General features: G+C 36.6%; 1 protein-coding gene across 1 annotated transcript in view; it reads left to right on the plus strand.

Moving 5' to 3' along the window:
* The window catches only part of mmp9 (matrix metallopeptidase 9), a 200,168-nt gene that overhangs the window by 56,365 nt on the left and 131,549 nt on the right, over positions 1-12,254 (plus strand). The gene's annotated exons all lie outside the window — the stretch shown is intronic.

The raw sequence follows: 12,254 nt of genomic DNA on the forward strand, positions 1-12,254 counted from the left end.
TCTGAGCTCTGAGGGGTAAGTCTCCGGCAGGGGAGAATCTAGCCGGAACTGGCCCGAGTGTATTTTGCTATCTGGATGGTTATGTGTGTATCAGCAAACTAATAAAGCCTGAAAAAAGCCCTGACCTTAGCGAATAAACAGTGTTCCACCAGATCATGTATGTTAGAAACTGTAGTTTACTGCTGAACTCATTTTGTCATGGTAAAATAACACAGAAATCGAATAATAACACTTCAGTCTCCTGCCGAAGCTCAGACGCGCTGCTTTGAGAAACTGTCTATCACAGCTGTCAATCACGATGACACGCCCAGCATTAAATTACTGATAAAAACAAACTGCAAAAATGAAGATCTGCACCTATTTCAGCACAATAACTAGTGCCTTAATCGACCAGAACCATCTTTCGGGACATTTTATTGCAAGTGTAATAAATTTTTTTATTTGGGCTCAAGTCTCCTTCATTAACACAGAAGAGGCGGGCTTTATGACTTACTACTGCAGCCAGCCCCCAGGGGGCGATCGAACGGCAGAGACCTTCACTCAGGCTTGCGGCACACTTGGTTTTTTGAGGTCTCAAATTTCTTTAGTGAGAAATTCACACCTGCTGTTCTTGCGTAAATCCACCAGAGGCCGCTGTCGACTGACTGACTAAATAACTGATCGACTGACCCACCCTCCTTCTTCCCTAAACCAACCAATAGTGTTTTCAAAAGCACAGATTGACGCACCACTTCTCTAAACTCAATCAAGTTTTTGACCTTTTGTTTTTGCCTTATCTGCTTTCTGAAACTGATCTTCATCAGACTCGAACACCTTCGTCATGGTCAACTCCTCTCTGTCTCTCAAGTCTACCAACATACATGTCAAGCTACCAGACAATCTGGTAACAGCGGGAAAGCCGTCCATACGGATGTAAGTGGTCAGCTGGTAAGCACAAAAAGCGTCCGCCCTGTAGTGTTAATTTTTTAAAAATTTATTCTGCATTTACACTGCAGATCTTGATGGTCAAATCCGATTTTGTGACTGTATCTGATTTTTTTTTTTTTTTTTTGACGTCCCGCTTACATCATCTTTTAAATCTGACTCCTATCGGATTGTCTGCATTTACATTTGACATGGCAAAGATGCAATGACCAGGAAAAAAATAACAGGTGCTGACTAACATCTGATAACTGAAGTGAACTCTTTTCTCCATTCCTGTATTTAGTCTGTTTGCAGGGTTTTTTTTTAAAATGATTTTTGACAAGTTGTTTTGCTATAGTTTATGGCAGAAAAGTTCTCATTTGGCCATCTTCTTTTAATCTAGGCTTTTTTTGTTTTAAACCAGTTTGCATTTTAATGTCATTTCGCCGTGATTTTTGCACGTGATGTATGCAACAGTTTTATTATATTGTTTACATGGTGGAAGTTGCGCTCTCTCTTTCTCCCTCTCATTAACGTGCTTAAAAACTTGTGCCACATGAGAATATAAAAGCTTTTTTGTTCTAGTATATGAGATTTAAGCTTTGTGACTGCTGAAGTCTGTTCTGAAATGAAACCGCAGTATTGATGTCATTCGCTATGGTTTTTAATGTCTGTTTGTAAAGTGACTCTATGGGTTTTAGTGTTGTTTTGTTTGCCTGTGACCAGGTTAGTAGACAGTAGGGTATTATGTGAAAAAATCATTGAATGCATGAATATCTTAGCTGCCTGAATTTGTAGTTGTTAATTTGTTCCCAGTTCCTGAAGTGCAAAAATGGCAAATTTTGGATATTCTGCAATTAGTTTTAGGAACTATGAAAAGGTCCCTCAAGTGATAAATCTCCTGTTATAACCACCTGGATGATATGCTTCTGATCCACTGCATTCTGCCAAAACTGCATTAAATCACTGAAGCTGAAGGAGCCTCTGGCATCTGGCACCGCAATGTTAACAGGAGATCCTTCAAACCCTCTAGATTGTGAGGTCAAGACACCATGGGTTGTATATTCTTGTTAATTCAGCATATCCCACAGACGCTAAATTAGTTTGAACATTTAACAATTCCTGAACAATGTATGCATGCAATGTATGGGCACATTTTCCTGCTAGTAATGTTTCAAATGTATGTGTATACGAACATTTCGTCAATGAAAATGGCTTGACACAAACAGAAAGCTGATAGGTCTGCTGCACCAGTAACAGGACTGAACACACAAGCTCTAATCCACTCATTCAAGGAATCAACAGAGCAATGCAGCGAGTTATAGGAAAATGTTGGTTAGTTTTTATCCTTATGACTACACTTTAGTCTCGTGTTTTTCACCAATGTTAACTCTCTATACTTAAGTTGTTGAGCAGATCAGGATGTGCGCAGTCATAGTTTTCAGTCATGTTACTAGCACAAAAGATTACTAACATTTTTCACAATGATTTTCACTGACGAAACTACAGTAACATGTACAAAACTGTATGGTAACACTTTGCTTGAAGAGGTGTTCATAAGATTGACACGTCTATGCCTGAATGTGAATGAGATTTTGTGCATGCTTATAACAATTAAGTGTCATTTTCCCAGTAATGACATTTTAAATGCAATCTTGACATGGTTTGTTATGACGGCTTAACAAACAAATACATCACAACCTGTTTTTGCCTTTGTTATAACAACTTGACATTATTAAAACAACAAAACATGTCATAAATCTGTCATAAGTTGTGAAGTCATTTTAAAGATGTCTTTAATTTTATAACACCATCATTATTTTTTGACCTCAACTACAGTGGTACAAGCTGTCATTAAAATGTCATTAAATATTAATGATGCTCTTAAAAATAATTTGAAATAGTACTGACACAATTAATGAGAAATTTTGATGACAAATCAAGGTTGCTTCACTGAAAAAAGTAATCAGAAAAAAATATCTATGACACAACAATCATGTGTATGACAGATTTATGACGAGTTATTTTGTCCGCATTAATTAAGTTGACATGACAGATAAAAACAGTTTGTGGTGTTTTTGTTCATATCAGGTTGTGATTAACAATAGCCCCTTTCACACAGTGATACCGGTAAATATCCGGAAAATTACTGGAACGACTTTGGTAAATTCAAAAAAGTGCTGTTTAAACAAGCAAGAACGTTCCGGAATTTTCCGGAAAGGAGCATTCACAGATCCATTCCAAACTACCAAAATAGTAAATTCTGACATTATTAACCAGAAATGAGCTTAAAACGGCTGCAATTGTATTTGTAAACGTGATATGGATCCGGCTTTATGGTTTCACTTTTATTTAAAGCTTTAGTATTCATGCACTTTATCCCAGAGACATCCAAAGGCAGGATCACTAACCACAGCTTAATGTTTACACATTTGACAACATTACACATGTGAATGGATAAGTATTGTGAACAACTTCGATGAAAACATATAGAGGAACACTTTCACATGTCGAGATGTACATAGTGTGTGTGTGTGTGTGTGTGTGTGTGTGTGTGTGTGTGTGTGTGTGTGTGTGTGTGTGTGTGTGTGCTGGCGTTCACTGGAGTACTCCTGCACTTCAGGTGCACACGCGTCAAGCAGAGCTTGAAGATAAATAAACAGCAGTTTATCATAAGCATTTAATTGATTTTTTTACACAATTGGCATTAAGAAGGAGCATAGAAATGTTAACTGATTAATATCTGGCAGCTAAATGTGTCTTGAAAAATATTCAACAGTATTTATTTTCATAAACCGCGCGGACATAAATGCGTCTGAGTGGTCTGATTGGCTAAAGTAGACGTCTCACATCAGCGCGTTCTAGACATGAATGTGATCTTTCTGGCAATCAGCCTTCTGCTTTCACACAGTGCAGCATTCCGGCGAATTATAGGTAATGTTAAAACTTCTCTTTCCGAAAAATAAACGGGTATATTCAAAAAGGGCCTCTTCACACATACAGACAATTCAAGAAAATTGCCGGTAATTTTCTGGAAAGGTCTGTACAGTATGTGTAAAAGGGGCTAATGTCATCTTTGCATTTAAAAATTCCATAACTGAGCAAATTGACATTTACTAATAGTTGTCATAAGCCTGCATAAAATCTCATTTACACTATTCATAATTATAAATTTACACTATTCATAATTCATGACAGTCTTATGAACAGCCCCTCAAGTAAAGTATTACCAAATGGACTAAATTTGCACTGCACATAATAGACGAGCCTCCGTGTTATCTACTGTTTACCTAACTATTAATACTTTGTGTGACCCACCATGCCACAGTTGACCTTCTGTTGGCTCGAATTTGTTGGAATAGCTTTCACTGCCCTTGTGCATTGATGAGTGACCAACACTCTGTTGGTTTGTGGATTTTCCATCTTTTGCTAAAGTCTCACCATTGCTAACCTGAAGTGACCTATTTCAGAGATCTCTGACCCATTTGTCATAACCATTTAGCCTAAAGCCAAAGTTACTCAAATCTTTATTCCTCTTCATTTCTCGTATATCCTTGATTATGAAACTTACTGTTTGCTCACCAACAGGTCTGCGCAGATTTTATGTGGCCTTGTTAGGAAAAGATCAATGATAATTGATTCATATGTGACTGGTCATAATGTTTTGGCATTTCGCAGTATACAATATCTGCCTTTTAGTTATTACAGTATCATCCATATTCATCTCACATTTGATTGAGTTTTTACAACTTTGAGCATTTTCATTTGATCAAACACTTGGTTTAAATGTTTGGTACTTAAAATCTCTTTTTGACAGACACTTTTTTTTATGAAGTATTGTTTGTTCAAAGACTCAAGGTGTCATGTCTCACACTGCAGGGAGATTCATTAGTCATTATATCCGCATGAATGTGTGCCAAACTCTTGCTGTCGTATCAGTTGTTTTATTAGTAATAAAATCTGATCAGACGGAGCAGAATTGGAGCAGTCTAACAAATGTCTCACTGCTGCATAAGAAACTTATTAACAAAAGAAAAATGGCCAAGATGATGAACAATGCATTTGGAGAGGTTCATTTCTGCTTGAGTTCCTGGCTTCATGCCGAGTCTTGTTTCCACAGTAGCAGATGAGTAGAATAGCACTTCTGTTAGAGAAGTGGACCCTGCAGATCTTCTGCAGGACATTCAGCAGGCAGGAGGCTATTATTAGAGAGAGGGAGAGCATGGAGAGAGAGAGAGAGGAGAGAGAGAGCATGGAGAGATGATGGAGTTTGATAGCAGAAAGAGTAATAGAGAAGGAAGCAAGCTAGTTTAAAAACAGGATAAGAAGAGAAGGAAAGAGGATAAAAAGGGACATTAAAGGACTACAAGGTAGAAGAGATGTCGGAAAAGATATATGTAGGATTCACTGTTTGTTTTGAGTCAGACAGAAAGCTGAAAACGGATTCTGTTATGAACAAAATCATGACAACAACAAAAAACAAAGTCAAACCATCAATCTGTGTTGTTTGATACAGAATAATTATGTGCACACATTTATTAACGTCAGGATCTCAAATCTAAAACATCATTCATTCATTAATTCATTTATTCATTTTCCTTTGATTTAGTCCCTTTATTCTTCAGAGATCGCCACAGTGGAATGAAACACCAACTTATCCAATATATGTTTTACACAGCAGATGACCTTCCAGCTGCAACCCAGTACTGGGGAAACACCCATATACTCTCACATGCACACATATACACTACGATCAATTTAGTTTGATCAATTCACCTATACAAAAAGTCTTTAAACTGTTGAGAAAAAAAATCTAACATCTGATAAACATCATAGTGGTAACATCCACACGGCCTGACATTGGGTTTGGTGTCAACTCGATTTTCATTTCCAATTAAAATGCAACATTGGGGTACAACATTAATCTGACGTCATGTTGACATCTTGTGTCTGCTGGGTGTTTAAGGCCATTTTGGTCATCATACAATAAACATCCTTCATCTTCTCATCAGTGACATGCATCTAAACAGTCTCTGTGTCATTGTGTGTAAAGATTTTGGACATCTTCTTGGACACTTTTAATGCTTCCAGTTTTCTGCAATTATAAATCGCATATGTCTTAAGATAGATCATTATGATATAATTTACCTTCTATGTGTGATTTGATTGGACAGGAATCACAAGACTGATTTTTCTAATCCCCATAGATTAAACAAAATAATAAAGTAGTGACTGCAGGTTAAAGGAAAGTAGTGGAGTAAAAGTACCAATACTGCACTTAGTAAATTACAATTTCTGAGAAAAACTTCTCAGTTGCTGTCATTTCAGTATTTGTAATCTGTTACTTTACACCACTGATGGGGAGAACATGCAAACTTCACACTGAAATTCCAACTGACCCAGCCAGGACTCAAACCTGTGACCTTTTTGCTGTGAGGCAACAGTGCTAACCACTGAGCCACCGTGTCGCTTAATTAACAAACTATGGTTAAATATTTTAATTTTGTTCAATTTCACATTACATTTCACTATAAATCCTTTTAAATTGGATTTAAATAAAATACCAAAAAATTTTTTCAAGTTTTGTCTTAAGAAAAGAAAGAAAAAAATATTCAAATGCATTGTTTTTGTGGGTGGTCCAAATTCATGAACTTTCAGATATAGATATAAGTTATATATTTAATTTTGAATAAGCTCTCAGACTTTTTGACCCCAATAAATGCATTTAGTTAAAAACAAAGAATTTTACAAACCCCTTTATCACTTCTCTCTCACTCAAATGAGTCATTCTCTATAGTTTTTGTATGCATGTCTTTTTATATCTTCATTCTAAAAAAATAGGTCAGATGTATTCTGGGGAGGATGGTGTGGTGAATTACACTCTGCTCTGAATGAGATGAACAAAACAGGAGAGATTAGCAAAGTTGCTCTAGCAAACAATATAGAGAAAAAAATGGCCTTACAATTGAGAAGAAAAGATCGCCCACCTGATGGTTTATCAGGGTTTACACCTGTCCTGGTGAGTGAGACCAACAACATACACGTACCATGCAAGCATCCAATACAAAAACCCTCCCCCATTTCACTCTATGCATTTGCTGAAGCTGTAATTCCCTGATGCATCAGGTTTACTTCAATAACTGAGATAAACCCCCTGATCCTCACAAAAGTTGAGATGATTGGAAAAACAGCATATAAAAATAAAAATAGGCCTTGGGAGAGGAGAAAAAGTGGCTGATGCTCATGAATTTAAACATCTACGTGAATCTTGTTTCAGATTTAATTAAAGCTTGTGTCCTTTTTGCAAATTAAATTTCCTTACTCCTTTTAGAGATCTCAATTTGCTGAAGGCCACAAAGAACAGCCGAGCTTTCAGCTTATTACCAACTTGTTCATTTCAGGTATATACTTTCACCCCCTTCATTTAGCCATCTAATTACTATCATCCATCTCAAACGCACAAGGTAAATGAAGGTAAAATGTTGTATGTGTGCAGATGACCCCTATCTCTACTTTTGCCACAAACTATTGATTTGTGTGTGTGTTTGTTTTTGTAAATGCACATCTTTGTGTCTGTTTTAACACCTTTAGGGACGTGGAGACATGATGTTGCATTATTTATAGCAAATTATAGATGTTTACGCCTACCTTCTCCTTCAAACTCGGCTGTGGTTTCAGTTGGGAATCAGAAAGGATGAGCGTAATCTCAAGATAGATTGTGCTTTTGAAGCAAAAGAGAGAGAGAGAAATGTGGATGAAATGTGTTTTGAACATTTTCTGCTTGTGGCTGTGTGTGAATTGAGCTCAAATATGCATCTACCCCCCAACCCCGCCCCTATTTGACTCTGGGAACATATTTTTTAACTGTTATCGTTTAAGGAATGGTGATTGAAACATGAAATGAATTATGCATTCATTCAAAATTGCTTTGTGCCTTTCAAGATACACTTGAAGATTACGTCTAAATAAATAAGTTGATGTTTGCATTCCGGCACAATCAATTTTGCGGATTACAGATTGCTTTCTCACCCTTTTTTGATTACACATTTTTTCTCTGGGGACAATTGGAGAGAGTGTGATGAGTTCTATAGGATTTGAATAAGCTCCGCAGGCCTGATATCGAGCTAACCTCTCTTTTTTCTGCCCAAACGTCCTCATAATGGCCTGAATTAGTCAAAGCGATAAGAATCCAAGCTGTAGATATGAACAGCCAGAGGACAAATTTGCTGGCAGAAGCAAAGGAATGTTTTTTTTTTCTGTGTTGAATGTTGTTATAAGAAGGATTCTTAGATCCTAACACCTCATCAGTTGTTTCATTGATAAGATTCTGTAGCTGAACTGAAGGTCTTTCCATTTAGCAATGTGCAAGAGAACTATTTTCAGTGTAAGACACTCATTTGTTATATGAATGTGTAAGACATAATGAGTTCAGTTTCATTAGATGTGCATCATAAATGTAATAGATCATAAGAATTAAATCTGTAAAGTAAAAGAAAAATGTGACCTCATTACCTGCTTGTTTGCATTATAGTTTGCATGGCCAGCCAAGAAAATATAGCGCTTCGGTCTGCTAAAATGTCAATAAAAGCTCCTTTGTTGAACTGTGCAGAATTTAAGCATCAATGGTTGCGAAAATCAATGTCCCAAATTGCAATTCAAATACATTAATAAATGGAAAAACACCTTTCAAGTATGGGTTATGGAAACTTTCAATTATTTATTAGAGTTGTAAATGAATAAATACAGTTGAAGTCAGAATTATTAACCCCCCCCTGAATTATTAACCCCCCTATTTATTTTTTCCCTAATTTCTGTTTAACGGAGAGCAGATTTTTTTCAACACATTTCTAAATATAATAGTTTTAATAACTAATTTCTAATAACTGATTTATTTCATCTTTGCCATGATGACAGAACATAATATTTGATTAGATATTTTTCTAGACACTTCTATACAGCTTAAAGTGACATTTAAAGGCTTAACTAGGTTAATTAGGTTGGTAATTAGGCAAGTTATTGTATAATGATGGTTTGTTCTGTAGACTGTCGAAAAAATATGTAGCTTAAAGGAGCTAATAATTTTGACCTTAAAATAGTGTTTAAAAAAATTAAAAAACTGTTTTTATTCTAGCCGAAATATATATATATATATATATATATATATATATATATATATATATATATATATATATATATATATATATATATATATATATATACATATATGAAATCTATTTTGACCTTTTAATATTTTAACGAAAATAATCAAAAACTTAATAATCTAGAAAATAAATTTTTCTGAAGTATTTACTTTACCACAGAATATGAATATGTCTTTACATCCATGAATGTGGAAGTCAGTATAATACTTTTGATTCTTATTCAATACTGAATCGCTTCACAGTGTCATACTGACTGTCTTTTGTCAGGGCTTCACCTGTCAGAGTTTAATGTGTGGGCAGATGACATGAAGCGGCCTGAGGTTAATTGATAACTGATGGATGCTTGTATCTTACTGTGAATACATCTCCTGATAGATGTCTGAGGAAAATGATAGCAGCACACTACTTTCTCTGGAGAGAATTTTAGCTTTACTGTTTTAACTGCAATCCTTGCCTTTTCTCTGTTCTCAGTTTTTGGCACTGAACACTGGCGATAATGCACCATATACAGGCATTCTTTCAGATTTTCTGGTGCTCAAAACAAGTACTTTCTAAGAAAGGCATCCATTTGTTGCTGTAGCCTGCAAAAGCACAGCCTTGCACTGTGACCTGTGCTCAATTTTATTTTCAGCTATATTCAAAAAGCTTTTATTTAATTCAGCTGCTCATTTTACGTCTTTTAACTGGCATTTGGAGACAGTAACAGAATAGAAAGTGGAAGTTAGTGAGACTCCAGATGCTATATACTTAAAGCAACATTCTGAAGGTCAAGAGAGAAATTTGTGCTGAACATTTATGCTGGTTGCATTGACTTTTGCATTGAATAAACAGGACAATTCAACTGCATGCTTTGGCCTTAAAAAACTAAAATGTCAATAAAGATGTAGTAGGTGGAAGTGTTTAATTTGTGAGTAAAACAATTTAGAGAATAGATTTGGTGTACAGTCCTTCAATGTCAAAAAATATTGTAATTTGGCTTTGAACTATGAAAATTCATCCAGTTTAACATCACCTAAAGTGGCTGTTTATAAGGCTGTCATGACATCTTTATAATCACAACATGACACATGTAATGAATATGATGGAATATTTATGTGTGCTAATGACAACTAAGTCAACAAAACCCTGTCTTTGTTATGACAACTTGACATTTCCAAGATAACATAACTTTTCATAAATATGTCATCAACATTATTGTCATTAGGCCATTATAACTGTGTCATGAATGTTTTTCTGATCATTTTTTTCACTAGAACAATTTGAATTTGTGATTTAAAATGTGTCATTAAAATTGTGTTTGGCTGCACGGTGGCACAGTGGGTAGCATGTTTGCCTCACAGCAGGTTGCTGGTTCAAGCCTCGGCTGGGTCAGTTGGCATTCCTGTATGGAGTTTGCATGTTTGCAAGTTTACTCCAGGTGCTCCGGTTTCCCCCACAAGTCAAAGGTCATATATGTGGTATAGGTAAATTAGGTAGGCTAAATTGTCTGTAGTGTATGTGTTTGAATGAACGTGTGTGGATGTTTCCCAGTGATAGTGTTGCAGCTAGAAGGGCATCTACTGCATAAAACATATGCTGGATAAGTTGGCGGTTCATTCCGCTGTGACGACCCCAGATTAGTAAAGAAAATGAATGAATAAAATTGCATTATGATTATCAGCGATCTAGTGGCTGCAGATAGGTGATGGACTACAAATCTGCTGCATGCATAGACTACAAACCTAAGCATGCACCACACATACAGGTTCCTGATCTAGACTGATTACAAACTCACACAGCTGAAGCTGCTTAAGCACACATGGACAATTATACAGCACACACACAGACATTGCTGAGGCTTTATTACACAAGGAATGGTCAGGCAGGCAAGGGTCGATCACAGGCAGGGGCGGACTGGCCATCTGGCAGGGCGGGCACTTTCCCGGTGGGCCGACGTACTTTTTGGGCCGGGCTTATCATCGTCTTATGATCTGATCGGCCCATAAAAGGCGTAACAGCCTATCATTTTTTTCTGCCTTATTAATTGACGCTGCTGTGATCTGTGACTCTTTGAAAGTGAGATGCTTTTTTCCCGGACAGACAGACCGGGCCGGCCCATGTGACACTCTGCAGCCCATTGGCTCTTTTCGGTATTGACGTTGGGCTGGTCCAATCACAAACTCCTATTTTGGACTCCATGTGAGCGTGCGTCGTCTGTGTGCATTTGTCAAAATAGTCGAGAGTCAGAGAGAAGAAACGCAAGGGAGGCACAGAGAAATCGCAGGAAATACACAGGCGTTTCATTTATTGGTTCCGAAAAGTTCTCCGTTCATTCTAGTACACGGCTAAAAGTGCAAATCACGTGACCACACACATGCCCACTCTCTGCCAAGAGCCAGTAGTTCAGCGGGTGAGCATAAACCCCAGGTGAGAGTGTAGTGCATGTCAGACAGTTCATCTGCTGGATGATCTCATCTCACTATAGTTGTTAAACGTGATATTGAATTCATCTTGTTGTCTCTATCTAACAATTCTTATGACTTTTGAATCACTTGTTCTCAGTTAACTGTTTTGGCTGAGTGCAAAGATAAGCTAATATATTCATTTATGTAACCACATACACTGATTCTGCACATTGACTGATTGCTTACCTTTATCGTTTAAATTTAATGTACGTATACTGTTATAATGGCCATTATTGGTTATTAAAACTAATATTCTGCAAAAGAGACAGGGTAAAGTTCATTCTTTTCAATGTAAATGAAAGGAGACAGTTATATTTAAGCCCTGCTTTGTTATAAATATGCAGAGTGAAGATGATGCTTATATAAATATGCAGCTACACGAGGCTGTTTGGTGTCTGTTAATCCTAATATCAAAATGAAACAAATTTGACTTATGTTATGTTTTCATTGTTTAGATGAGGATGAGGTAAAAGAGGTAAGAGAGGTTAAAATGTAACATAGTTCCCTTTGAAGATTTGCCCATGCATTAGCATGCAGTTTTTGTTATGTTTATTATTGAATATAGGCTGAGTAAATAGTGTATTGAATAAGCTAAATTGGCTGTAGAGTATGAGTGTGTGTGAATAAGTGTGTATGGGTGATTTCCAATATTGGGTTGTGGCTGGAAAGGCATCTGCTGCATAAAACATGCTGGAATAGTTGGCAGTTCATTCCACTGTGGCAACCCCTGATAAATAAGGGACTA

Source organism: Danio rerio, chromosome 8, assembly GCF_052040795.2.
Source record: "Danio rerio strain M-AB ecotype USA chromosome 8, GRCz13ab, whole genome shotgun sequence".
NCBI lineage: Eukaryota > Metazoa > Chordata > Actinopteri > Cypriniformes > Danionidae > Danio > Danio rerio.